A 27,500-nucleotide genomic window follows, 5' to 3' on the forward strand; every position below is an offset into this window, starting at 1 on the left:
ATTTCTTACCTATCTTAAAATTCACCTTGTGCACGAGTGCATTACCTCCTTATCAGTCATGAAGGACCTAATAAAATAATTTGTATTCAATAAATCCTAGGATCTCCATTATCCATTTCCAGTTTTGCTATTGCACTTTCATTGCAAACTCTTCCAGCTGACTCTATGGGTTCATTCATGAATTCTTACTATTAACTCAATAATTTCTACTTTACTGTCTTCAACCTTTACCCATTTTTTAGCCATCCTCCCTTCGTACACTACTCTCGTTGTTTCTTTAAAAGGTTTTTCTTAATTAACTGTTTTAATAATGCATGGGTCATTCCCCTTCATTTTAATTTACCCTTATTCTACTTTCGCTTCTTCCTCATAATGGTCATGTATTCCTACATCTGTTTATTTCCCCGTTCTCTTCTTTAAGACGCAATGTAGCAAACTCATGTCCTCATCACTTATTTTGATCTTTCTTCTCTTTCGATTAATGAAGATTTTAACTGAATGTTAAGTATGGCATTACATGAAAGAAAAAGCTACCAGTCTTTTTAGTAAAAATGGACACACAGGCCTCTGACGCAATTTAATCTAAATTCTTTGGAGTACAATATAAAAAATATAAATGCTTAAAATAGCTGCAGTGACGCAAAGCGCATATAATTAGAATATGAGAAATACCTAGGTATGCACACACTCTTACGCCAGCCACCCGCGATAAGTATGCCCACCGGCTACCACACTGGCCACGTTTCATAACGATAAAAGGTTACCTGCCTTGCGGGGGGGGCTGTTGGCTTCCTGGGTCCCCCTTTGCTACCCGAGGGGTTACAACGACTTTAAGTGTGATATGTGTTTTTACTTTTGCTCTTTGGTGTGCCCGCTTTCTTGGAGATTCCTCTGGTTTCCAGTGCTACCCTCCCCACTTCGTAATATTTCGTTACTGAGTAAATATAAATATTTTTAATATGTGAAATATCGAAATCGCAGGTTGATATTTAAATATTTAATATTTTCCATTCATTCATAATCACCAAACACGGTGTTTTATTTCGAAATTGGTTACGGGAAATAAAATTAAGTTCATAGAAATCCAGTATGTTCTTTGTATAGTGCGTTCACTAAGCCTGTCTCCATAGGAAGCGGTATGGCGAGCCATGAACATATTTCAGTTGTATTTTCAGAATAATACTGATAATTAATGAATTCAGGACACCATGACGCTTATCGCATTGAAAAAAGGTTACCTGGAGAGCTTAAATTAATCAGTCAATAACTCTATTAGGAAACCTTATTGTCAAATAATGAACTGAGGGTTGGTTTTTTTAAATCTATTACTTGATGATCTATCCGTATCTTGAAAAGAATAGTGTGTTAGTCACGTGTTTCATCTATATCACTTTAGGAAGTAAAGAAACAAACAGAACTGAAGAGCATCTATATGAATATACGTTACTACTCCTGTAGACTTGTTACTTTTTTTACAGCAGGTTATGTTAGTGATGAACACAACATATTTTGTCGCAATTTTTCTTCTAGGCTGTAATGATACAACTTCCACTATATCAATTTTCATTTGAGGAAAATTTTATTAGTATTTTTATAACAAGTATTAATACTTTCCTGGAATAACTGGTGATTGCTCTAAAAGCTATAGCTGAAATTTATGTGAACTAATTTTCCAGATAAGGCTGAAAGGCTATTTTTTTATATTAATATACCTTTCTGCAAAATATTTGTATGACTTGGAATATACAGGTACAGCTACAGGAAAATACACACATTCATTCTGATTTACTATGACATTTGATTACTAAAATACATGACCACTTCAGCACCAGAAAAATTACTCCAGTTACCTCTTTGAAAATTAAAAAGCCTGAAATAAATGCATCTGTACTTACTTTTAGCTTAAATGTGTCATAGAATAACCTTATTATCGATTAAAGATTTTGTAAAATTCTTCACCACAGATTCAAACAGAGGATAAAGATTACTCACTGAATTAAATTGTTTCATCAAGATTTTAAATATCCATAGTCTTTTGTTTTCCATCGAAGTCTCAAAAAAACAAGTTAACTAATAACTGGAGGATAATTAGGTGGAGTATATTGTTACTGGTGACTTTCATAACAAAATTGCAGCCATTACAATCCGTAAAATAATAAATGATTCTGTTATTGGATAGCATCCAAGTCTCTAGCCTTCTTAAGATTGCAAGAATAATAGTTTTCTCAAATCCCGAGACGGAACAAAGATTGATGTCCCTGTCATGAGGATTTTCTCGTGAATAGACCAGTGGGTGGAGGGAACATTAATTTTCAATTCACCTATAGATAGATGTAGGGTAAGAAGCAAATAAAAAACCAAAGCAAATAAGTTAATGTTAGTTGTAAAATTACAACATATGGATGATGAAAAAGCACTGAAAGAAAATCAAACGTGGTTAAAAGAGTAAAATGCATTTTATAAGCATTAAATTTCCGCTTCACTTTCTTTCTTTTCTAAAAACAAAATAAAATCCGAATATTAGCAGTTTTCAGATAAAAGATAGCAAAAAAGTTTTTGCCATAATAATTATGACGTCATCAGGTTACAATATTTTCACTGGTCACGCTATGAAAATTGGAAAGCCTCCACTTTAAGAACACGACAATTTAATCCTTTTCATGTTATGTTAGTAAAGATTTGCAGGCAACGACTGCACACACTACAGCCTTTGCACTTAGTACTTCCAATTACCAAAGGAATACCAGTTAAGAAGATGGGATTTGGAAAGGAGCTTGAAGAGAAAGAAAGTAATAGATTATAAAAAAATTGTTCTGATAATGACCTCTCTCTCTCTCTCTCTCTCTCTCTCTCTCTCTCTCTCTCTCTCTCTCTCTCATACATTTATGCCAAATCTCAAGAAAGAAAACCGCCATGTGTACTAATATATCATCGTTATCTGTATAGCTACGTTGGAATGTATCTTATCTTTCTTAATGCTTGGCATAATGAAAAGTCATTGGTCATGGCGTTCAAATTCAAATTCAGTCGGATAGTTCAAAAACCTATATGTTACAATCCTAGAGAGAACAAATATTAGGATAACTAGAAGACCTCTAAAGAGATGAACCTCAAACACTAGGTCATATTACGAGAGTGTGTTGGCTGACAATAGTTTGCGCAACATTACAGGCTCCACAGAGGAATGCTATTTACAGGCAATATGCCTTCATGACTGCAATACTGTTTACTGACTACGAACTCCATTTGTGATGTGGACTCTGTCTCTCTCTCTCTCTCTCTCTCTCTCTCTCTCTCTCTCTCTCTCTCTCTCTCTCTCTCTCTCTCCTTTGGCCAAGTGCACTTTATAAACATAAGTAATCATAGTTCAACATTTACTCAAAACAAAATTCCGCGCATAAGAATATAACCGCTGAAATAAAGAATTCTATAAAAGTCTACAGATGACTAGCAATTTCAATTTTTATGAGAACGCATTTTTTAACGCACAAGCACAAAAAAAGCTTAAAAACTGTAATTTTGTTCTACCGAGAAGTACATAACAAATAACAAGAAGGATATAAAAAATAGAAGGAGGGTTCACGTTTGCGTCCAGCTCTTTCAAAGAGAGAGAGAGAGAGAGAGAGAGAGAGAGAGAGAGAGAGAGAGAGAGAGAGAGAGAGAGAGAGAGAGAGAGGAAAAAAAAGGCCCATCGGCACGTAACGCGAGGGGTAAGTGGATGTGTAAACAGGCTGTTCTCAGAAGAATCCAATATAGAATTTCGAAGAAAGAAAAAGGGCACGTGAGATGGAAGAAATATTTCACGATTTTTTTGCGTTGGAGTCGGGCTAATTTTGTTGATTACTAAGACTATCCCTTCATGAGTTTTGCAGTGTCTCCTATTTTTGTATGATAATGCAATTCAAAATCTTATTACAAATTAGTTGGTACATTTTCAACAATGCTGTTGCCTCTGTCAAGTCTTAGAATTTCCCATGCGAATTTACATACACGTACAAAAACAGTAATAATATTCAAGCACATCGATGCCTTACATCATTAAATAAGTTTTTATAACCATTGTAAGGTACTGTATGTGACTTCAGCTTTAATACCTGTTAAAGGTGCTTTTTAAGGTCAAACATACAAAAATAGCTTTAATGATACCATATTATTCTATCGTGAGTACTGCTGAGCTAGATGTTATTTTGAAAAATAAAGTGAGTGAAAAGAGATTATGAAAAGTACAATACTATTACAAGGGTCACCCACTGGTGATAATTATCTTTAAACTTTATATTATCAAAGAAATTAATTCAGAAAAGGTCTATATTGCATTAGGTGACAGAGAGAGAGAGAGAGAGAGAGAGAGAGAGAGAGAGAGAGAGAGAGAGAGAGAGAGAGAGAGAGAGAATGTGGTTAGGAATACATCTGATTTTTGCTTTCTTTGAGCACTTTTGAAAAACATTATGTGAGCACAGCATTCTCCTTGTGTGAAAGCCAGTGTAGGTCTGTGTATGAGAGAGAGAGAGAGAGAGAGAGAGAGAGAGAGAGAGAGAGAGAGAGAGAGATAATGCTTACAGTCTTTGTTATCGAGAATGAGAAAATGATTGCGAGAGCAATTCGTCCATGCTGGAAATCACTGCAGATGAATCTGCGCTTCATTTCCTCATAGGATCTACTTTCCTGTCTTGACTACCTCATCGAAATTACTGCCGGGCACTGTAAAGATCAAGACCTCCTTTTTCTGACGAAAGTAGAATTCAGTCTAAGAATAACTCAGATTAGTGAATATAACTGATAATAATCTTCTCTGAATCCATCTTTCTTGTTTTATCAGGAAATTAGTTCCTTTGCATCACCAGCGATATTAATAAACTTGTTTGCTATAGCATCACTGACATTTACATGTATATACAGCATGCGTGCTTGTAAATAAATATAATTTGTTAGGAAACGGTACGTCTGGACACTGTGTGGACAGAAATATCAGAAGCCGCTTTCACATCAGCTTTTTGAAATATATATGTATATATATATACACACATATTGATACACATACACATATATATATATATATATATATATATATATATATATATATATATATATATATATATATATACACACACACGCATTGGCTACATATAAAAGATTATATTTACATACATATAGACATATATGCAAAAGCATACATATAAAAATTTATATATACGTATATATATGTGCATATGAATATGTATGTGTGTATATACATATATATACACACACACATTCATCTACAAAGGGTGTGCAGACAGATTGCGGTTTCAATATTTTAGTATTCTTGCGGTATGAAAACACTTATTTTTTATATTTCCTTTCATCGTACCACAGAAGAATAAAAACGAATATATTTTTTCTGCATCGGGCAAAGGTATCAAGATTCATCCAGCAGACAGAAAGGAAAAAAGTAATAAAATCCGAGAAGAAAATTAATCAACCGCAAACGCATCTCATAACTCTTTTTTTGGTCAAAAAGAAATACGGAAGCCGCGGATTTATCTCGTGTTGGAAATATGGAGAAATCTGAATGAAAGCGAGACGGTAAATCTCAGGAAAGACCGGCAAATCAGGCTTTCAGGCTACGTAATTCTCTCTTTCTCCTTATTCTCCATCTTATTCTTCTTCTCCCTCACTATCAAATCGTGAATATACCGGAGTGTTGAGTGTTGTTGTGTACTGAGCAGACGGAGAAAACACAAGAGGAAGATTATTCGAGAATATTTGGTAAAAAATTCGAAATCTGCAAAAACGTGTCAGATTAGATGAGAGTAAGCTCCTTTTTGTCCCTCCTAAGCCGCTTCCATTATTGTAGCTGAAGTAGATAATTTCCAAATTATGCTGCCTTGCTCAGTGAGTCAAGCATTGCCTTTAACAAGATTTCGTTGATTTTCATATTCAGCAGTAGTATTTATATAAAGGCGTAACAGGTAAAAATGCACATATTAAATTGTCAGCGGTATTTGAAAAAATAATGGTTGAGATCATCGTCATCCTAAAACAGTTCCGAAAAGTGTGACAAACAAGCTGGTTCCCAAGGTCCTCGCGTGAGGGGTGGGTTGCTGAAGAAGGGTTTATTATACATGCCCTACGTTCAATGTTTTTCTAATCATATACAAAAATATATATATGAGTAGATGGGTCTTTTGCATGTCTGTTTAGAATTATCCCTTTCGATACATATGCGTATTGCTTGATATTGTATCAAATACTAAGCAAATTTATTCTTGTACGGTTTTTAGTTAAAAATATCTTATATATATATATATATATATATATATATATATATATATATATATATATATATATATATATATATATTATATATATATTATTTCACTACATTTCAAAAAGACAGTCTAAGATTTTCCTTGCAGTTAAAAATATCAAAACAGAGCCCATAATACACCATGGTATTCCTAGACAAGAGAGGGCTCCTGAACATCATCCCGTCTACTTCCTAGCTGGTATCAGCATGGAAGAATACATGATTTTCTTTTGAGGTAAATACAGCCAAATGATATATCCTAGGATAAACGTAGATTAAGAACGCAAGAATGATACTATCAGCCACGATGCAAAGAGTTCGTTCGCTGAGACAACTATTGCCCTTGCGTCCCAGCATAGACGGAATAATCCAACCAAGCAGGGTACAAACACTGAGAGAACGAGACAAGGATTTTTTCATTATCCATTCAGCAAGGAAGTTTATGTCTGGCCAGACTTTAAGTAAATGCTAAATGCAAATTATTTTCATAAAGTTTGTGTAATGTCTTGTACAGTGAGTAGAAAAGTTAGTTTTCTCCTGTTCCGTCAAAAAGTTCAACTCTTGATTTTCGGTAGAGTCAAAATCATCCACCAAGAAGGGTACAGATTGTAAGAGAACGAGAATTTCTTTTCCTCAGGGTAGCTCCTTTTTGTAAAATCTTCACCATTACCCAGCAAGTTATATCTGTCTTCATTTTCATTTGTTCATGAAAAGCAGTTATTTTAGAATATTTTACAAACTGTAAAGTATTTAATGGAATTACTCTTAGGCAAAAGGAGAAAATTACTGTGAATTAAACAGCGAGCCAAGGTAAATTATTCAAGATGGAAGCATTATTAGTATTTGCTAACTGTAACTTTTTATTTTTTCCTTCTTCTGAGACGGTAAGTTGTACGCTGGAAATCTGGAAACAGCGAAATTTGTAATCATTGTGCCACATGGGAATTTTCAGTGTTCATTCATAGTAATATGTAATTGCCATAATATATTATCATTATCACTTTTATTATTGCTGTTTTTGCTTATTTTTGGCTACATTATTATTATTAGTGTTCAAGGTAGTAGCAGTAGTAACATTAGGAAGGAACCAAAGAAATATTACACAGCTTTTGAAATTTTCGTTATTCTTATTAAGGCAAAAAAAAAATATTCAAACTCAGGTAACTTGTCAATCATGCCTCCATAAACACAAAGGGTAATCGCAGATAAAACATCGTACAATTTTCTTTTAAATCTACTTCGCAGATGTATAAAAGACAAAGAACATTTCTGTAGGCACTCTAAAAAAGAAACCGCGAGTCTTTAAATGAATTTGACTTTTTAAAGTTTTCAGGAATGTGATCCAAAATTCAAATATCACATTTACGTACCTTTTTGTTCGGTGGTGTATACTTTTGTGGTTACAGTGATTGTACTAGTTTTCTTTATGAACTCAATTGTTCTATTGTATGGAAAAGGGAAATTACCAATGTTCTCAGTATGTTCCAAGTGTTATCGGCAGAGGTTTGCTATAAAGGACAAAGACCTTATATTTATCGTTAAATAAAATATTATTGAACGTAATCACTTCGAATGATCTGTTAAAAATTTATTTTTGATTCAGGATTCTCGTGTGAATCGTCACTGAGATTTGTGATAATATAGTTGTCCCTGTTAATTCTTATTAAGTAATGTCATACCATTCGTGGTAGAATTATAAACTTCTGCATCATTTCATTTCTTTTTGTTTTATTCTATTATTCGCTTAATATGTACTTGGTAAGGTTTCTGATAGATTGAAAGATAGTCAGATAGAGAGACTTTTTTTTATCAAAACGTCCACCAAATCCAACTACAGCTTTCACTACAGTGAAAATAAAATCACCGATATATAATTGATAATGTTCTGTTTACTTATTCCGATTAGTGCTTCCAATTAGCACTGATAATCAGGTTATGCCAGAACCTAATTATTTTTAGGCACTAGTTCCCCCCGCCCCCCACAGGCGTAGAGCTGGGGAGATAGGGATCAAATTCAATAAATATTTCCTGGAATTTTTATACAGGTGAGTGATTTTGTTTTGATCCGTTTGATTACATGAGACCATAGGTTATATATATATATATATATATATATATATATATATATATATATATATATATATATATATATATATATATATATATATATATATATATATATATATATATGCACACACACACATATATAAATATATATATATATATATATATATATATATATATATATATATATATATATATATATATATATATATATATATATATTCATATATATTTATATATATATATATATATATATATATATATATATATATATATATATATATATATATATATTCATAACTATTGCACTTCAACAAACATTCTTTAAACTTTTTCATGAATAATAATATTTTTTAAACCAACCTGCTACTTTCATATTTATAAAAAATAATCCAGCTCAAGTAACTACAAAAAGCTTATTATGATCTGGTGATGCCTAGAACTACAGAAAACTGGACTCCCTAGGTCGGTTTTCGTTTCATATGATGTTATGTTTTCTACTAAAACAAACTCAAAATCATCCTTATTTCGTGTCCATTCTGAATGATTGTGCTTGAGATTATGTTTGTCTTATTTTGTTTTCCTTTCTTAACTCGTCAGAATTTATTATGCACTTTTTTAAACGCCGTTGCTATGTGATCATGAAGTAATTGACCCTTCCTTTTACATATAAAATTTTTCTACACTCTATGTATATATATATATATATATATATATATATATATATATATATATATATATATATAATATATATATATATATATATATAAATATATATATATATATATATATATATATATATATATATATATATATATATATAAATATATATATATATATATATATATATATATATATATATATATATATATATATATATATATATATATATATATATATATATATATATATATATATAAACACACACAAATACACATATATATATATATATATATATATATATATATGTATATATATGTATACACACACAGATATATATATATATATATATATATATATATATATATATATAATTAGCACTTAACACCCGTGGAATTCGTTTTAAAATAAGAATTCACAATGTTACCATAACGGTCCTATGAAATAACATAAGAATGTAATAAAGTGTATCTAGTAACTCGTCCGCTGTTGGTGCTTTGTAAAGTGTGTAGGATAACTAACAGTGATTGTATTTGAGAATTAATAAAGTAAAGAAGTAGTAATCTGTTTCCTTCTTGAGTGAAAATATCTTTAGAAGTAATCTGTTTCCTTCTTGAGTGAAAATATCTTTAAGAGAGACAGAAAAACCCAAGAATACCGAATTTTCCTTCAGCTATTTTCTCTTCACATCATAATTTTCGTCCCCGTTCTTCATGGCTGCCGTAACGGTGAAACATTTCCGATCCTGTTAGGCCAAAATGTAAATGTACGTCTTGTAAATTAATATTTACGAGTCTCCGCTCGTACGATGCGGCATTGTGACTTAATTTTTCCCAGAAAGGAAGATATATTTGATACGTACTGTGGGACACCTTTTTTACACTTAATTTTAAACTTACTGCTCGTTCGACGGTGACACCAACATAAATTAAAGGAAATAAAGTTGTGTTATTTTGGTTTTGAGACTGAAATTAATATCACACATCCGGGAACATGACCCACTTCAGGTATATGATGAATATGACGAGCGAGATTTTCGTAAGATGAAACATTATATATTGATGTGTTCACTGAAGTCTAAGGCAAGTGCATCGAACTGAAGGCATCAAACGAAAAGGAATTAAAATAGAAATTCTTTAGGGACGATTTAACATTTGAAATGGATATTTTGCGAATACCGGATCTGCCATGAAAATGGCAATGACTCTCTGGCCATCTTTGCATTTACAAATATTGCAAAAGTAATATTGTCACGAAGTCTTTTCCTTAATGGAAAGGTCACATGAATGCCAGTCTGGCTTTTGATGTTAAAGAATGGTTTTGAAAATTTTTATTTTTTAATACATATTACCAAAATATGTATTAATAAAACAATAAGTGAAGAAATAAGAATTTAACCTAGTGCTTTATATATATATATATATATATATATATATATATATATATATATATATATATATATATATATGTGTGTGTGTGTGTGTGTGTGTGTGTGTGTGTGTGTATGTTAACAGATGTCATTCTACCAGCCTAATACAAATCATTCAATCATTCCTTCTGATGATTCCACTCAAATAATTAATGCATACCAATTCTCAAAACGCGAACGCCATTTTACTTGACGAAACAGACACTTATACGCAGTTTTTCACACGCGCGTGAGACCATGCCGAACCTCCCTGGCCGTTATAATTTCCTCGTTCATTCTCTCCAAAATATCTAAAAGAAAAAATAAGCGGCTGCAACCGTGTTCCCATCAGTTATTCAGTTATGAATGGCACGTCCTCACATGAAGCATGTAAAGGGAGATGTGACCGTGAAATGAAAAAAAAAAAAAAAAATAAACAAACTCTCTGAAAGGAAAAATCGAGGCAGCAAAGTGGCAATGTATTCTAATCTTCCAAAATAGCATCTCCCTAATTTTTTCACCAAAGTATTTTTTTTCCTCCGCGGCCACAGACCATTTGACGCAACCTTTTGTTACTTTCTTTATGCATGCATTCCATCCAGTTCCAAATAATTCCTTTTTTGAGGAAGGGGTCCAGCAGAGTAAAAACGAGAGAGTGAGACGAGAAAGTCACGAGGCGAAAAGGAGTAAGAAGAAAAAGGCATTAAAAAGAAATGGTGGGAAGAACAAGTGAGGGGAAGAAAAGTGGGTGAAAACTGGGGATGGTTAGAAATAAAACACTGAAATTAAAACTTTACAAGGAAATAAAAATAGGATAGTATGTTCTCATAACGTTATTCTTCCTGTAATAATAGTAGTGTCTTAATTCAGCTTCTTGGCAGAATTCCAGTCTTATCTCTTTCTTCCTCCTGCTTCTCTCTTTTATGCATCCTCTTTCTCTTCTTCAGGTATCATATGTATGTATGTATGCATGTATAAATGTATACATGTATACATGTATATATATATATATATATATATATATATATATATATATATATATATATATATATATATATATATATATATTTATATATATATAAATAAAATAATATAAATATATATATATATATATATTTGTATGTATGTATGCATGTATATATATATATATGTATGTATGTATGTATGTATGTATGTATGTATGTATAATACCTGAAGAGGAGAAAGAGGAAGTATGAAAAAGGTAGACGTAGGAGGAAGAAAGTGATAAAACTGAAATTCTTCCAACTACTATTGTTACAAGAAGAATAACGTTATGAGAACATATTATCCCATTTTCATTCTCTCGCAACTGTTTTAATTTCAGCGTTTTATTTCTAACCATCCCCAGTTTTCACCCACTTTTCTTCCTCTTGCTTATTCTTCCCACCCTTTCTTTTTAATTCCTTTTTCTTCCTACTCCTTTTCGCCTAGTGACTTTCTCATCTCACTCTCTCGTTTTTACTCTGCTGGATCCCTTCCCCAAAAAAGCAGCCATTTGCAACTGGATGGAATGCATGCATAAAGAAAGTAACAAAAGGCTGCAACAAATGGTCTGTGGCCGAGGAGGAAAAAAAATTTCTTGATGAAAATAACAGGAAGAAGCTATTTTGGAAGATTTGCTGGCTCGATTTTCCTTTTAGTCTTTTTTTTTTTTTTTTTAATTAACAGGCACACTTCCCTTCACAAGCTGATAAGAGCACGGTTCCAGTAATAAGTATTTTGACTTCAGAATTTTTGGAGAAAAGGAACAATGAAATTGTAATGACCAGGGAGGTCGCTACGGTCTCGTTCTCGTGGTGTTCGCGTTCAGAGAATTGTTATGTATTAACTATTTAGGTGGAATCATCAGACGAAAATGGTTATATATATATATATATATATATATATATATATATATATATATATATATATATATATATATATATATATATATATAAAACAATTTCCTGTCTGATGATTCAACAATATATTATATATATATATATATATATATATATATATATATATATATATATATATATATATATATATATATATATATATATATATATTTCGTCTGATATATATATATATATATATATATATATATATATATATATATATATATATATATATATATATATACATACATACACACACAAATATATATATAAAAATGTGTGTATGTGTAACTGCGTGCACAAAAAGAAAGAAAGTATATTCAGACAACCGAGACTATGTTCATGTTTTGATATTTTTTTGAAAAGATTCAACGCAAGAATCACATTTCTGTAAAGATTTGGGATAAACGGATAAACGGTTAAAACGTAAAGTATGACTATGAATATTTTCCTCAAACAATCGACGTTTGAGATCCCATTATTTTAGTTCCCTTTCACTCCAGCTGCTTTTATCAGTCTCACATTAAAGAAAGGTGAAAATATATTTGTTTACAAAAATAGTTGTTTTTATTTTTATTTTTTATTTTTTTTCTTTTTTATCGACAACGAACCATCATCAGGCAAAGGAACAAAAAAGCCTTTCTTTTCCTCAATGGCATTGTCGACAGCGATTACGCAATGACCCGGAAGCTAGAAACTAATGAGCCTAGAAAATAGCATTGATTTCATTGGCCACTATGTCCCTTACCTATACGCCGGCGATCGGATTTACAGCTATGGTCTACATCTGAAGCCATTTTCTTTCGACTTTCCTTAATATTTTCGGGTGAAACATTCGCCTTCACCTGGGCTGTCGGAAGTACTTGGAAAGGTTGTGGACATGATGATGTTATAAATTTCCTATCTTTCCTCTTCCGATAGAAAAACTATCATGTTTGTTATCTATTATGTAAGTAAAGGAATAAAAAATAAATTATAATTTTGTATCTGGAGCTTTCTTTTGTAACAAATTTAAGCTAAAGTAAAGATAACTTGTAGTAATGCGACTGGCATAACCTCTTTGTCTCTTTCCAATTGCCTGTAGCCATTTTTCGTGACTCATTTCATATGGCTATACAATTGAGGCTCATATATGAAAAATGGTAATTATTTATGAAATATCTACATTTTGGCAATTTTTTTGTTTTTGTTTGGGATAAAACTGCTTTATGCAGTTTTATCCCATCATGCAGACTGGATAGTTAATTAACATTCTCTCTCTCTCGATATTAAATTATATCTAAATTATCCTAAAGAAACTGTATGTTGTCCATTATGATATTACTGTTCTTTTCCTTTCACTGGAAGAAGTAATTCATCCAAGTTAGAATCTATATGAATGTAATAATCATAAAATGATTATTACTATTATTAATGATTTTACTATCATTAAAATGTTCACTATATTAATATATAATTTCGTGATTAATTTGCGTCATACGAAGAAGGAGAATAACTATGTATATAATTATGGTGCCGAGTCTCGCTCCAATTTCCTACACAAGGCAATATTTCTTGATACTGAGTACACGTGCGTGTTACTGAAGATAGTTGGGATGATATTTTGGAGGAAATAATTTAAGTTCTTTCTCATGGTTTATTAGCACGAATATTTTAATTCTTTGAATATCTCTCTTATGTACTAAAATTGGTACAGAAGTGCTGTAAGTATTAGGAAATTAAACGGTTTAATTCTACTTTCTTTCCCAAGTCCTTCTCGTCGTTACTTGTTCTTTTCTGCCTCTAATTTTTTCCGCTATTTCTGATTTCCAATGACATCTCTCCATTCCATCATATCTATTTGTCTATAAAAGCAAGGATTTACTGAAAAATGTAAATACCAGTTATTCGGATTATTTTCTCGGTTACTTCCAAGAGAACTATTATTCCTTTCACGCTATTGCTCCTAGTTATGCAAGCATCATCACCTTCATCAAACTAGAAATAGTCCTTATTTCAGAATACTTTGAATTTTTCTCTGAACTCTGAATTTTTCTCTGAAAAGTGAATGTGACCCGAAGGTCAGTTAGGTACTTAAACAAATATCTACTTTACACTCGGCTAGTAATTGTGTTTTCGATGATAAATAACATCAGTAATTTCTCAACTGAAATCTTTCGAGTAGTATATAATGTGCATTGTTGCTTGTTCCTAAGATGAAAGGAAGAAAGGGAAATATGTTTAATATAAAATACAGAAGGCACTCAATTAGTCGCGAGGGCATTAGAACTAAATTAATTAAATGATGAGGGGCACTGCAAAGACAAAAGAAAGCGAGGAGAGAATATGCCATGACATTATACTATTTTTGTGCGATTGTTTACTTCCAACTGTTCTATGACTGCCCCTTTAGGCAGACATCCCTTTGTTGAAGAGCTTGTTATTATTTGTTGTCTTCTCGTTTGTCTTGCTCGTCTTCAAAATTGAGAAACAAAGATAAATAAGGATATTAAATAGACAATCTCATATAAAGAAATAGACAGATAAACAGTTTAGATAAATAGAAATTCTCCTGGAACTTGAGGAATTATTTCTTTGTTTACTGTTGTTAGTTTCCCTTAAGAAATAATGCCTGTGGAAGACCTAAATCTTTAGCTATAATAAAATAATTAAGTAACTGAGGCTATCACAAACATACAGTTGTTGTATCTCTTTTTATCTGTTTTTTCAAGAGACAAAAGAACGAAAATATCTAATATGTATCTCTCTTCCAGGCAGTTCTGATTAATTTCTTCATCCTCTTTGTGCGCACGTTATATATTTTTACGTCCGTTGTAAATTTTTTTCAGCTTTTTTATTAGGTTTTGTGGTACACTGTATAACAAACAAGTGCATATATGAAATGAACACTCTTGTTCTCAATTCACGGGAAGATACAAAGAAAGCAGCGTAGGGCATTTATTTTATTTTGGCCTCAAAAATAAATAGCTTAATAGTTAACTTTCGACTAACTTTCGAGCTTCTGCTTTTAGAAAACTGTTAATATATAATAACTAATGAAGATCACGGCCATGTACTGCACAATTGGCCAGGCAAAATAGTTTGTCAATGGAATGGATGATACCAATGCGAAATTAACGTGTTCTGCAGCATTCAGTTAACGAATAAATACCATGTGTAACTGTCCTTGCTTTGTGAAGGTTATCATTAGTCGGAGCTGAAATTGCCCACAATAAGGAGGCCAGTTGCAACCTGCAATGTTTCAAGAACCCATTTAACTTCAATATGAATATAATTGCTTAATGAGAGGTCTATAACTTAGGTGAAGCAACTCTGTAATTACTCTCAAAGTGCCGCGTATTTCAGCTCTAGTAAAAGATATTGTAGACCGACATGACACGTGAACAAGCATGTGTAAATCCGGAAGTTAATTCTTTCTGCTGATGAAAAACAATTATAATGTCTCTTGAATGATGCACCTTAAAGGATTTGTTTTTAACATGTAATAAAGTAACATCATGATTTGATATCCTCATGATTAAGATGAATTTCATGAAAACTCTCTCTCTCTCTCTCCCTCTCTCGCTCTCTCTCTCTCTCTCTCTCTCTCTCTCTCTCTCTCTCTCTCTCTCTCTCTCGCGGTTGGTCGACGTTACTTATACTACTTAAGTGAGGATATAAACGCGTATGATAATTATATCTGATGCGAACAGGGCTGTTACTATGGAATATTATAGTTCTAGTTTAAATTTGTTCCTCTGTTTCTACCAATGGAATCTATATTCAGCTTTTTTATTATGCTTTTTTGTTTCATGTTAGGTTTTCAAAGCTACACTTAAAAGCTGTCTATCTCCTGCTTTTCTGCTTGAGATTCGAAAGTATTTTTTGCTTTTTTTTTTGCTTCATACTTAATTTTCTTTGCTTCCTTACTATCAATAAATCTAGTTACCCATATTCAGCGTTTTCTTTTGTTACTCAAAATACTTTACTTGGGTTCTCTGGTTTCGTATTTATGCTTTATACCAGGAAGTAAGTTATTTGATCTTGGCAAAGCAATGAATGCATTCTTTACGATGTCATTCACAGTGAATATTAAAACAATGGGGCATCTTGAATGCTTCAAAATACTTAGTTTGCCCTGATTATTTTTTTTTTCCACGTCACAATTTTTTTTAATTTCTGAAACCTTCTAGTTATTTATTGTGGTCATGCTCTCATATCCTGCCAACAATATGGAAAAAGAGTCTTGGTTACTATTACGATAAAGCTAGTCATGATACATTCCCTATTTTTAACCTGACTGTGAACAGGTAGTCTACGTAAAATGATTAATACATAATCTAATTATATAAATACGGAATGAATACGAATTACTATTATTTTTGTTTACTGATAATCTACGGCTAATTACCACTACGATTGAAGCTCACAACATATAAGTCTGCAAGAGAGGAAAAACCTTTCATTTTTATATGTAACCAATCATATGTATATGTTAAAAAATAATAAAAGAGGTGTAAACGGCCAGGTAAGTTCTTAATACGCAATGGTTGCAGAAAGTCCCTGCAATGAAGCGCCAGTTTACTTTAGAGAGATATGTCTAGGCTAATTTTAGAAAAATTTTGTAAAAAAAATTCATACACACGCATACATAAATACACCGATTGTGTGTAAATTCATACATTTAAACACATTTGGTGACTTTTGCACGAGCAAGACATCAAGAATATTAGATTTCCCAGTTGTACTGCAAGAGTCGGAATGAGACTGCCTTTGCCCTTACGTGAAGAGGTTCATCTGCTATTCAGGGGCTATTTTCTCTCCCCCAAGAGGTCCATACTAATCAGTAGGTGCTCCTTCGACTTTGGGGACATTTTAATTGAACACCAAAGCATTGAAACTACCTACTCGGTAGCATCCCCACGAGAAGGGGTAACTTGACATTAATGGTTGCCACTGGCCTCCGGGGATTTAGGGGGAGTTTCCTCATGCAAGAGGTTCACACCACTCTACCTTGGGATACATACATTAGAGTCTAAAGCTGCCAGCATTTCCAAATAGACAAGTATGTATGTATGTATGTATGTATGTATGTATGTATGTATGTATGTATATATATATATATATATATATATATATATATATATATATATATATATATATATATATATATATATATATATATATATATATATATATTATAATATATATATATATATATATAATATATATATATATATATATATATATATATATATATATATATATATATATATTTCACTGCGTATATGTATAAACCATATGGTGGATATTCCTTATCTCTTGTCTGAAATTCCTTTCATGTCTAGCTAACTTATTCTAAAATTTGCGGTGAACCCGATAATAAGTGACTATCCCTCTTCAAAAGTAAATGTCAATTTCCTGATGACATTACATTTTCACATTTCTGGCTATTCAGAGGTGATGGGAAACTGATGGAACTTTTTGACTAGGGTGACAGTCTAACGTCTTGTCGCAAATTTTCCTTCTTACTTGATAGTCGGAAGATATGTTCAATAGTACAGAAATACAAACCAATGACGATCAACAATGTTCAAAATTCCGGTGGAATTAGCCTCTAAATAAGAGTTCCTTCGGTTTGCAGTATAGCCTTCGACACAGTTCACACCCAGAGTGCCTTTGCTCGCCCTAAATACAAACGCGTTCTGGTATGATGTGTTATATGTCATCTTGTTACCAACTGAGTCCATTTGATTTGTACGTACTAGATTGACCGCTTAACCATCGCCATGCTCGTGTAGCTTTGAATCATTTTTTTCTCCCTACTGCCGCTTAATTTATTGATGAAGGGATGGACTTTTTCAGCGTTTTCTTTTTCGCAAAAAAATTAATGGCATTTAAGGTTGGGGAATATTCTTCGTGTTGCTTAAGGTTTCCAAATATCTAAAATATTATGTTTAAGAAGTTACTATTAACCTCTTCTTAAGGCAAAAGTAGAATCATTTTTATATCGTTAATGGTGTTATATTCCATGGCAATTGCATATTATTCATAGTTTGCAGGCACTTCAAACTGTTTTTTAATGTTTCCGTATTGTTTCGGAAACGTAGTTTTATAAAGAAAACACCTGAAATTTTATGTACTGTTAGAAAAACTCAAACATGAATTCCATCATTTGACGTTTGTCGATCAAGTGCTATGTTTTCGAAAAAAAAAAAAAAATATTCCCGCCAATGATAATAAAGAAAAGGGAACATCAAAAGCGTTCCGTTCCTGGGGAATTTAAATATCGTTTATTTTTCAGCATTTCCTCCTTCAAAAATGTCATGGCCATTTATTTTTTCTTTATTAAATACCTCTTCTTTTTATAAACTGGCCAATTTGCGTACGGGGGAAGAGTTGCAGTTGAATATAATACTTAATATTTTCCCATGACAGTGTTAATAAATGCTTTAATGGTTTATGGCATCATCGGGAAATGTTTTAATCATACAAATGAAACACTGGCTTGAAAATGGCATCACTCTATCACATCCTTGCGTAGGAAAGACTGGTGCACATTCGACTCGACTGAATGCCAGACAATGTAAAATGGAGAAAGTTTGCAAGGTCCTTGGTGGAAGTCTTTCCTGTTTCAGTTTCGAAGGAAATTGCCTTCATCAACCGTTAAAAGTTCAATGGAACAGTGACAAAAGGTTCAGATAGAACAGATATCTGTGACTGTCTTCCTTTAAGAGAATAAAAATAGCTACCTTTTGAAGTCAGTAATTACTAAATGGTAGGCAGACTAACTGAAAACTAATAAATACACAACACAGACGTACTGAGAAATAATGATCGATTTAATCAGCTCATTTTAAATGAATAATTATTGTGCCGTGCCTGTACGCTGCCATGTTATTCGAATATGTGGTTACACTGAAATCTTCGGATAATATGCAACAAAAACATTTTCAAAAGAATTGATAGAGAGAGAGAGAGAGAGAGAGAGAGAGAGAGAGAGAGAGAGAGAGAGAGAGAGAGAGGAATTTATTACATTATTAGGAATTACAAACATGACTCATATTCACTAATCACTTATAATTTAACTGCGATCGAAACTACCTAGAAATTAACACAGGTTTATGCTGATGAAATTAATAAATAAAGTAAAAAGTAGCCAAGGTTCTCTATACAACCGTATTCGCTTAACACAGAAAATTCGATGTCAAGGACCAATCCCTATCACAATTATGAATTCGTATCTTAAGAGATACAGTACACAGTCGAACTGGACTTACAGGACGGTTGCAACGATAAACTCAATAAAATCACTTAATCTGTGCCAAAGCACCCTATCTCTCTCTCTCTCTCTCTCTCTCTCTCTCTCTCTCTCTCTCTCTCTCTCTCTCTCTCTCTCTCTCTCCAAATGTGACTTAATGGGAAAGCTGAAGAACGTCTTCAATTTTGGGACGGATCTTGATTCAACGTTTTTCAATTATAGTTTGTACATTCGGAAAACGCACGCTGGTCAGTGCGTATACCACTGAAATTAGTGAATGAAGATTAATGTTTATTACTTGTTGTAATCCCATTCAGTAAACGCTCAACCTTCTAACACCAATCGGAAAATACAATTATTACTCTAATACATCTAAATATGAAGGTATCTGTATTTACAATTTTGTGCGTGCAGTATAAGTGTACAATTCGAAAGCCTTTGCGGATGCATAAACAAAGAAGAAAGACGTAGAGGTAGATAGATAGATAGATAGATAGATAGATAGGGAAGTAGAGAGAGAGAGAGAGAGAGAGAGAGAGAGAGAGAGAGAGAGATTAAATTCGTTAAATGAGAGCAGCACGGACGGAATGCAAGTGCAATTTCAGCATTTCATGTGATGCCATTAACCGTCAAGAATTAGATGTCAGTTACAAATATGCTCCCTAACTGCCATTCAAGACCATTAGCATTGGAAAACTCCTGCTGTGTCAGTCCGGACGTAGTTTCTTTGTTATTCCGTAAAGGTTTAACGGTGGATCGTTTATACGAAGAGGGAAGCTCTCTGTTGGGAGAGCCGGTAGAGCTGCGGACTGTCACTCGATGGGCAGGAGCTCAATTCCCTCGGCCGGCTGATGAAAAGTTAGAGGAATTTATTTCTGGTGATAGAAATTCATTTCTCGCTATAATGTGGTTCGGATTCCACAATAAGCTGTAGGTCCCGTTGCTGAGTAACCAATTGGTTCTTAGCCACGTAAAACAAGTCTAATCCTTCGGGCCAGCCCTAGGAGAGCTGTTAATCAGCTCAGTGGTCTGGTAAAACTAAGATATACTTAACTTTATACGAAGAGGAATGTTACTTATTTGTAACATACACTTGCAAATTGAATAGTAAAAAACATGGTTTGAATTTCACAACAGATTTGTGAATAAGTTCTGGGTATCAGTAACGAACAGTAAATATTGCAGTTTTTCTTTTCAGTATGAATGACCATCAGACTTTTTGCTGCTTTATGAAAATTTTAAGAACATTAATTCTTAAATATGTTGGGATATTTGGAATATGCTATATACTAGTTTTTGCATATCTCCTGGGACGAGATTGCATTATTTTTTCCAGGAATATAATTAGACTTTTTGTACAAAGTCATTAAAATATTTTCGAGCAAATCCCACTGGAATTAGGAGAAATGATGAACGATAAATATTCATATATTCTGTCATAATAATTGTGTTGCTCAAAGATTATCCTTTAACCCAGGGTAACATAAGAGTGTACAATATTATTTTGCTCATGACAGAAATTATTTATGTTTTTTTAGTTGTTAAATGCTTGTGGCAAATCTTGCTGCATTTTTATGAAATACAAATTCCTAAAAGAAAAAGAAAATAGGGTTTTAGCAAATTGTAATTTATTTATTTTTCTTTTCATAAGTTGATCGTAGGGGTTTATTTTACTCTCTACCAAAATATCATGTCAACAGTAGGCATTCATATATACAAACTTACCATTTCTCTATATATACAAATACTCATTTATAATTCAGTATACTTGGAATATGTTCTTGACTAGCTTTTCCATATCTGTTGGGAGGGAAATTCATTATTTTTTCCAGGGATATAATTAGAGATTTTGTAGTCATATCTTGCAGCAAATCCCTTTGGAATTAAGAGAAATGCTGAAAATAAATATTTATACATTCTATTGTTGTTGTAATGTGCTTCTTAAAGATTATCCTTTTACCAGGGTAACATAAAGCAATAAAAAACTTCTCTGCTTCAAAACAGAGTGTATTTATGCCGCTGTTGACTTCAAATGTTTTTTGTGAATCTTGCTTCATTTCTGAAGCAGAAACTCATGAATTGAAAACAATAATAGGATGTTCGCAACCTTTTCTCGTGTGCTGAACATAGGATTCATTTTGCTCTATATCAAATGATTTTCTCATATATTCAGAAGTACCATTTATTCTTATATATGCAAATGACCATTTGTATTCAGAAATTAACAGCAGAATGAAGCAGTGAGCGATAATTATTAATTTCTCATTACGAGTTTTTTTCTAATTATTTGTTTAAAAGTAATCTTTCAGTCGCAAATGAAATAAAAGAATGTGACACTAACGTAATGAAAGTATCCGTTTAATCTGACATTAAACGAGCTCTTTCATGCTGTTCAGTACCTGCTGCCAAGATTGCTATGAAACCCAGGGGAGGAGAAAAGTAGATGGGGCGAGACAGTGACCGGTGTTCCTAGTTAATAGGGTACCGCAAAGAAAATAAAGGCCAACTTTATCACGGCTATGACGCGTGCAAGTATCAAGATAGTTTGTTAAATGCGTTGCTGGGGACATTATTGACCATACAGCCCTTTACATAGGACGTGAAAGGCCCTTCCAAGCCGTCATTAAGCAGAGATTTAGAAGGGTAAATTGGGAGAAGGGAATTTCAGGACAAGAAAAAAAAACACGGGCCTGGAGAACATACATACGAATACGTATTCAGGTGGCATTAAAGCAGGGATGATTTGCAAACAGATGTTTTCCTGTATGACGTCAAACGCGAGATATCGAATGTCGTGACATCTGTCAGAAATACCATCCTATCACAATGTTTGAAATTCCTTAACAAAGCAAACAGGCGAAATGAAGAAGTGACACTTTCTCTGCCTTTTATCGATTTGACCAAGCTATAAATTGCAGCCAATGGTCTTTTTTTAAAACTTCGTTTCTTGACAAATTAAGTGATGACAGATTGATACATATTTCTGCTGTACAGCCTTTTTTGGGCTCTTTGTATTCATCCTATTTTAAGAAAATCTCTTGCGTGATTTTGGAGGTTTGTACTTGATGCTTTTTCATGAGACATGCAAGTTTCTTGTACAATCATGAATGCAACAAATAAACATCTAAAGATGCAATGTTGATTTATGTTTTTACTATTTTTAGAACAAAATAGGAAAGACTAATTCTGCTTTGCATTTTCGTTAAACCACAGCTGCTTTAAAACGTTATTGAATATTTCTCTCTGCTAGAGTATGCCAATGCTTTCTTTCTAGCCATTGGAACACTTCGTTTCTATTTTGTTCATTATTCCACACACTGTTTCGTTCATTTTACTTATCGTTCCGTTTGTGGGTGGGTCATTAGTTTTTAGAGTTTATTGTAGTTATAACACAAGTTTTCTTCCAGTTTATTCCACTACGATGTAATCTTATTCCATTTAGCTGGTTACGACAGTCAGAGGTTAAAATATAACGATCCAAAAGTACAAATGTACGAACGCAGCCAATACAACGGAATGTATCAACAGCTTGCAGGTGTTTAGCACATATCAGAGATACTCTGCCTTAATTCTAGTGTGCCCTTTGTGGTGACTTTAGCCTAATTAAAGACTTTTGGAAAAGAATGCTCTCAAGTGACGAAGAAATAGTTAGTGAAGTGATCCACAGCGTATATTTTATAAGATAAAATGTGAGTGAGAAATGGGAAATATACAAAAATTGATTTACTTCAAAGCATGTTTAAAAGGCATTATGGTAAAGTTCACGATTCTCATTAATAGCAAAGGAGAATGTTATTTTTCTTTTTAAATTGTCGTCCAGAATGGCAAGCGGAAAGTAATGCAACCAGATGGATGTAAGATAATGTAAAAAAAAAAAAATGTTTTTTGGCGATATAAGTTCTAAGTCATTTTCTTGGCCCGTGATAGTCTGAAATGACTTTTTACATATATTTTTATCCATTATTCAATAACTTATACATAATTCAGTTGGAATGTTGGCAGAGTATTCTCTAGTTAAATTATGAATCACAAATGAATAATAATATTTTAATATAAAAATTTTTTGATGAAGTTTGTTTAAGCTCTTGTCTAAAACCTCCTCGTTAATTTATAAATATTAATAGGAATAATCCCAGATGAGCACTATATCAGTACGGATGTTAAAAAGCGCAATTACTTACAGAGATTTATGTCCAGAAATAATGTAAATCTTAGTGATTTACCTTTTCCTAACAAGTGAAACACGCAAACTTTCCCTTGGAAAATCGATTCACTGAAGACTTCTCCGTAAAACGAAATATTGATTCTCATTTCAACGGATGACCTTCAGTTCACCACACGCTACTCAGCTCTCTGGGGAAGGAAAAACTTGTAGGAAAAAGGTGTTTCCACTTTTCAGAAAGTTTCGAGTTACAAAAAGTTAGATGTCCTTCCGGTTCATCGACAAAAGAATTCCCTTCAGGGAAAAAGAGGGGACAGAAAGGTAGAAGAGTTACAAGAGAAGGGAGAGGCTGGGAAAGAAGGCAGAGACTCTCTACTGATTCAAAGCTAGTAAATATTCTTGAAGTGTGGAGCTCAGTATTTTTAATTACATTTGTTAGACTAGACGAAACGCCGAGCTAGTTTTGATGATTTTCATAGTTTTTTTTTTTTTTTTTTTTGGGGGAATTTTGTTGCTGAAAGAACATTACAATAACAAAGAATTCAGTCACTTTAGTTGTAAATTATGAAGATAGTTTCATATTTTATTCGCTTATATTTACTAAGCACGTTCATATAGAATTGCAGACGCAAGCAATTTTTACTATTCACGCACACAAAAGTACACAAACAGTTACACGGATTCCCACACACACAATATATACTACGTTCACACACGCAAATGAGCTTCCTCTAACACAGAGGAGTATTTGAACGACAGTAATCTTTTTAATTGTGTATAAGCTCCATGGGGCTGATTTAAGCCATTCACTTGGTCTGCCTTTCCCTGAAATGAAATCACTTCATAATAGGCATGATAAGTGTTTAGTATTCGTTAATAAGATCTTAAACGTGAAATAACGTAATTAACTAAATCCACTGAAAACGAAAATCTAAGATTCAATTCTGTAAGATGATCTTTATTTTAATAAATTAACTGACCATCAGATATTTTTAGTATCATTCTAGAACTGAAAAAAATGGGAAGGGTAACCACCGTTTGTTATTTCTTCATTATTGCTCCTCTTTTACCGTACTTTCGTCTTTAATAGCTCTCACAATTTTGTAAATGGAGCTTCGTAATTAGCAACAAAATACGACCATTACTGGGACTGAAAATTCCTAAATGCAGCACTACCTTCACACAAGAGGAAAAAGCCACAAGATATTAGGCTCTTAAATCAAGTAAAATACAATATATGAGTTTTTTTTACTTGAGTAAGAATTCTATGCATCTGCTCTAAATACTTTATCAAATGGTTTAATTATTATTGATATCTAATTCACGATTTCTTTTATTTTTTCCCATTTATACCTTGAATAACTTCAAAAGCATCGAAGACAGAGCTTCAGAAGTAGCAACACTATTAGATAAGACCGTGATAGCTTGAAAAAAATAATTCAAAGTTACGCCTAATTAACAGCAATCACTTCTCATGTGAACAAAAACGTCATAAAAAGAAATTCACTATTACCGTAAGCTAAAACCACTAGATGGAGTAATCCGTTTTGATGTCAAGCGCAGAAGTCAGTAGATTTTAAAATTCATACTGACTTGATTATAGTAGATGGTTTTTGATGGATCATTAACTCTGTATATAACTCAAGGGAATTGATCATCTTCACAGAAAACTCCGCCTTGTGGTAATATGATTTTCAAGATATAACAATAGTGTGTCAAGGAACCGAATTAATACAGCTTGCAACTGGAAGTAATATTAATTGAAGTCGAGGTCTGTATGCTCTTGACCCCCCCGTCATCCAAAGATTTGCGAAGGGAGATTTAAAAGAAAAGCAAAGATTATTATCAAATACTCGTATTAATATACCTGCGTTTCCTTGTCCCTCATCTCAAGATCAACTTCCAATGTAATGACCATTGCAGACACAGAATTGTTTTATATTCATTTTAACTTTGGTTTGGAATTATTTTATATTCATTTTAACTTTGTTTTAAAACGGTTTTATTCGGTTCTTCATTTTTTTGTTTTGTTCGTTTGATAATGAGGAAGGCATTTAATCCTTTATTTCAACTTCCCCGTGGACAGTATTTATGTATATATATATACATACATATATATAGATATATAGATAAATAGATAGATAGATATATACATATAAATATAAATACACACACATATATATATATATATATATATATATATATATATATATATATATATATATATATATATATATATATATATATATATATATATATATATATATATATATATATATATATATACATATATAAATTATAATTATTATTATTAGACAACAGATGAACCCTATTCATATGGAGCAAACCCATTCACTGGAAATTCAATATTCTAAAGAATATGGTCTTCACTTATTAGTCAATAATCAAAATGCATACACATACACACACACATATATATATGTGTGTGTGTGTGTGTGTATGTATGTATTATCTGAGTTTTATCATGGGAAAAAGGTTGTCCCAATCGTTCTTTTCATGTCAATGGTGGAAAATTGGGAATTATAAAAGTTAGTCAGTTCAATAATGGAGAAACGTTCCAGGCAGAATTTTTGAGGAGGTTGCTAGGATAGACTTCAACAATAGAAAGTGAATGAGTGTCTCTCTCTCTCTCTCTCTCTCTCTCTCTCTCTCTCTCTCTCTCTCTCTCTCTCTCTCTCTCTCTCTCTCTGTCCGTCTGTCATCTTTCCCAGAGTAGTGCTCGTGATAACAGTGATAAATGAAACAATACTTGCAAACCTGCTTTTGACATTATAGTTTATCTTATGTTACACTGATTGAAATAATTGTAATTTAGCAATTAATGCATGATAATTTGTACGCCTTCCCTTTCGTTTTTATTGCAGCAGGGGATTATATTCTTATAATATTTAGTTGCCATTACTGATATCTGTTTCACCAAACTGGAAAACAAATTGTTTGTTTTTTCTACTGGAAGCAGAATGGTTAAGTGGACTGAGCTAGACATGTGATAACCAATTCTGATGTGTGGGTAAGTGGACTGAGCTAGCCATCAGGTGATAACCAATTCTGATGTCTGGGTGGGTAAGTGGACTGAGCTAGACAACAGGTGATAACCAATTCTGTTATGTGGGTAAAAGGACTGGGCTAGACAACAGGTGATAACCAATTCTGTTGTGTGGGCAAGTGGACTGAGCTAGACAACAGGTGATAACCAATTCTGTTATGTGGGTAAATGGGCTGGGCTAGACAACAGGCGATAACTATTTCTGATGTGCAACATATCCATTTTCTGACACGACTAAAGTAATAACTCGGAAAAATTTCATTCTCTATACTTCTCCTGAATACACTTGGCATATTTCTTCTTATGTAAAGGCCGTACTGTTCTATTTTAATGGCAAAGAAAATTAAACATATAACAACTACGATATTTATGAATAGAGTAGCATTTTTAGAGTAAATTTTCAACATGAACACAAATACAATTATTATACAACTTATTATTGTTAGAGGAAGAAATCATTAACACTTGTACTGATTTGAGGGTATCATATCCTTGATGTATTGTGAATTTAGGAGCACACGGAATTTTGTTTGAAAATTAAATTTTAAAGTGAAATACAAAATAGCAGATTATATAAATACTTACAAAAATCAAGGAGAGTTGACCAAATCGTCATCATACTAGTAAGAATGTGCAGAAGGATACCGCACAGTTTGCTAAATGATGTTATATATTAAAAAATAAAAGCCAATGTGGGATCCAAACCCCT

General features: G+C 32.6%; 1 long non-coding RNA gene across 1 annotated transcript in view; it reads right to left on the bottom strand.

The window, feature by feature from the left end:
- LOC136853514 (uncharacterized) overlaps positions 1 to 27,500 on the bottom strand; it is a 592,216-nt gene that overhangs the window by 484,614 nt on the left and 80,102 nt on the right. The window lies entirely within an intron of this gene.

This window comes from Macrobrachium rosenbergii, chromosome 27 (genome assembly GCF_040412425.1).
Source record: "Macrobrachium rosenbergii isolate ZJJX-2024 chromosome 27, ASM4041242v1, whole genome shotgun sequence".
NCBI lineage: Eukaryota > Metazoa > Arthropoda > Malacostraca > Decapoda > Palaemonidae > Macrobrachium > Macrobrachium rosenbergii.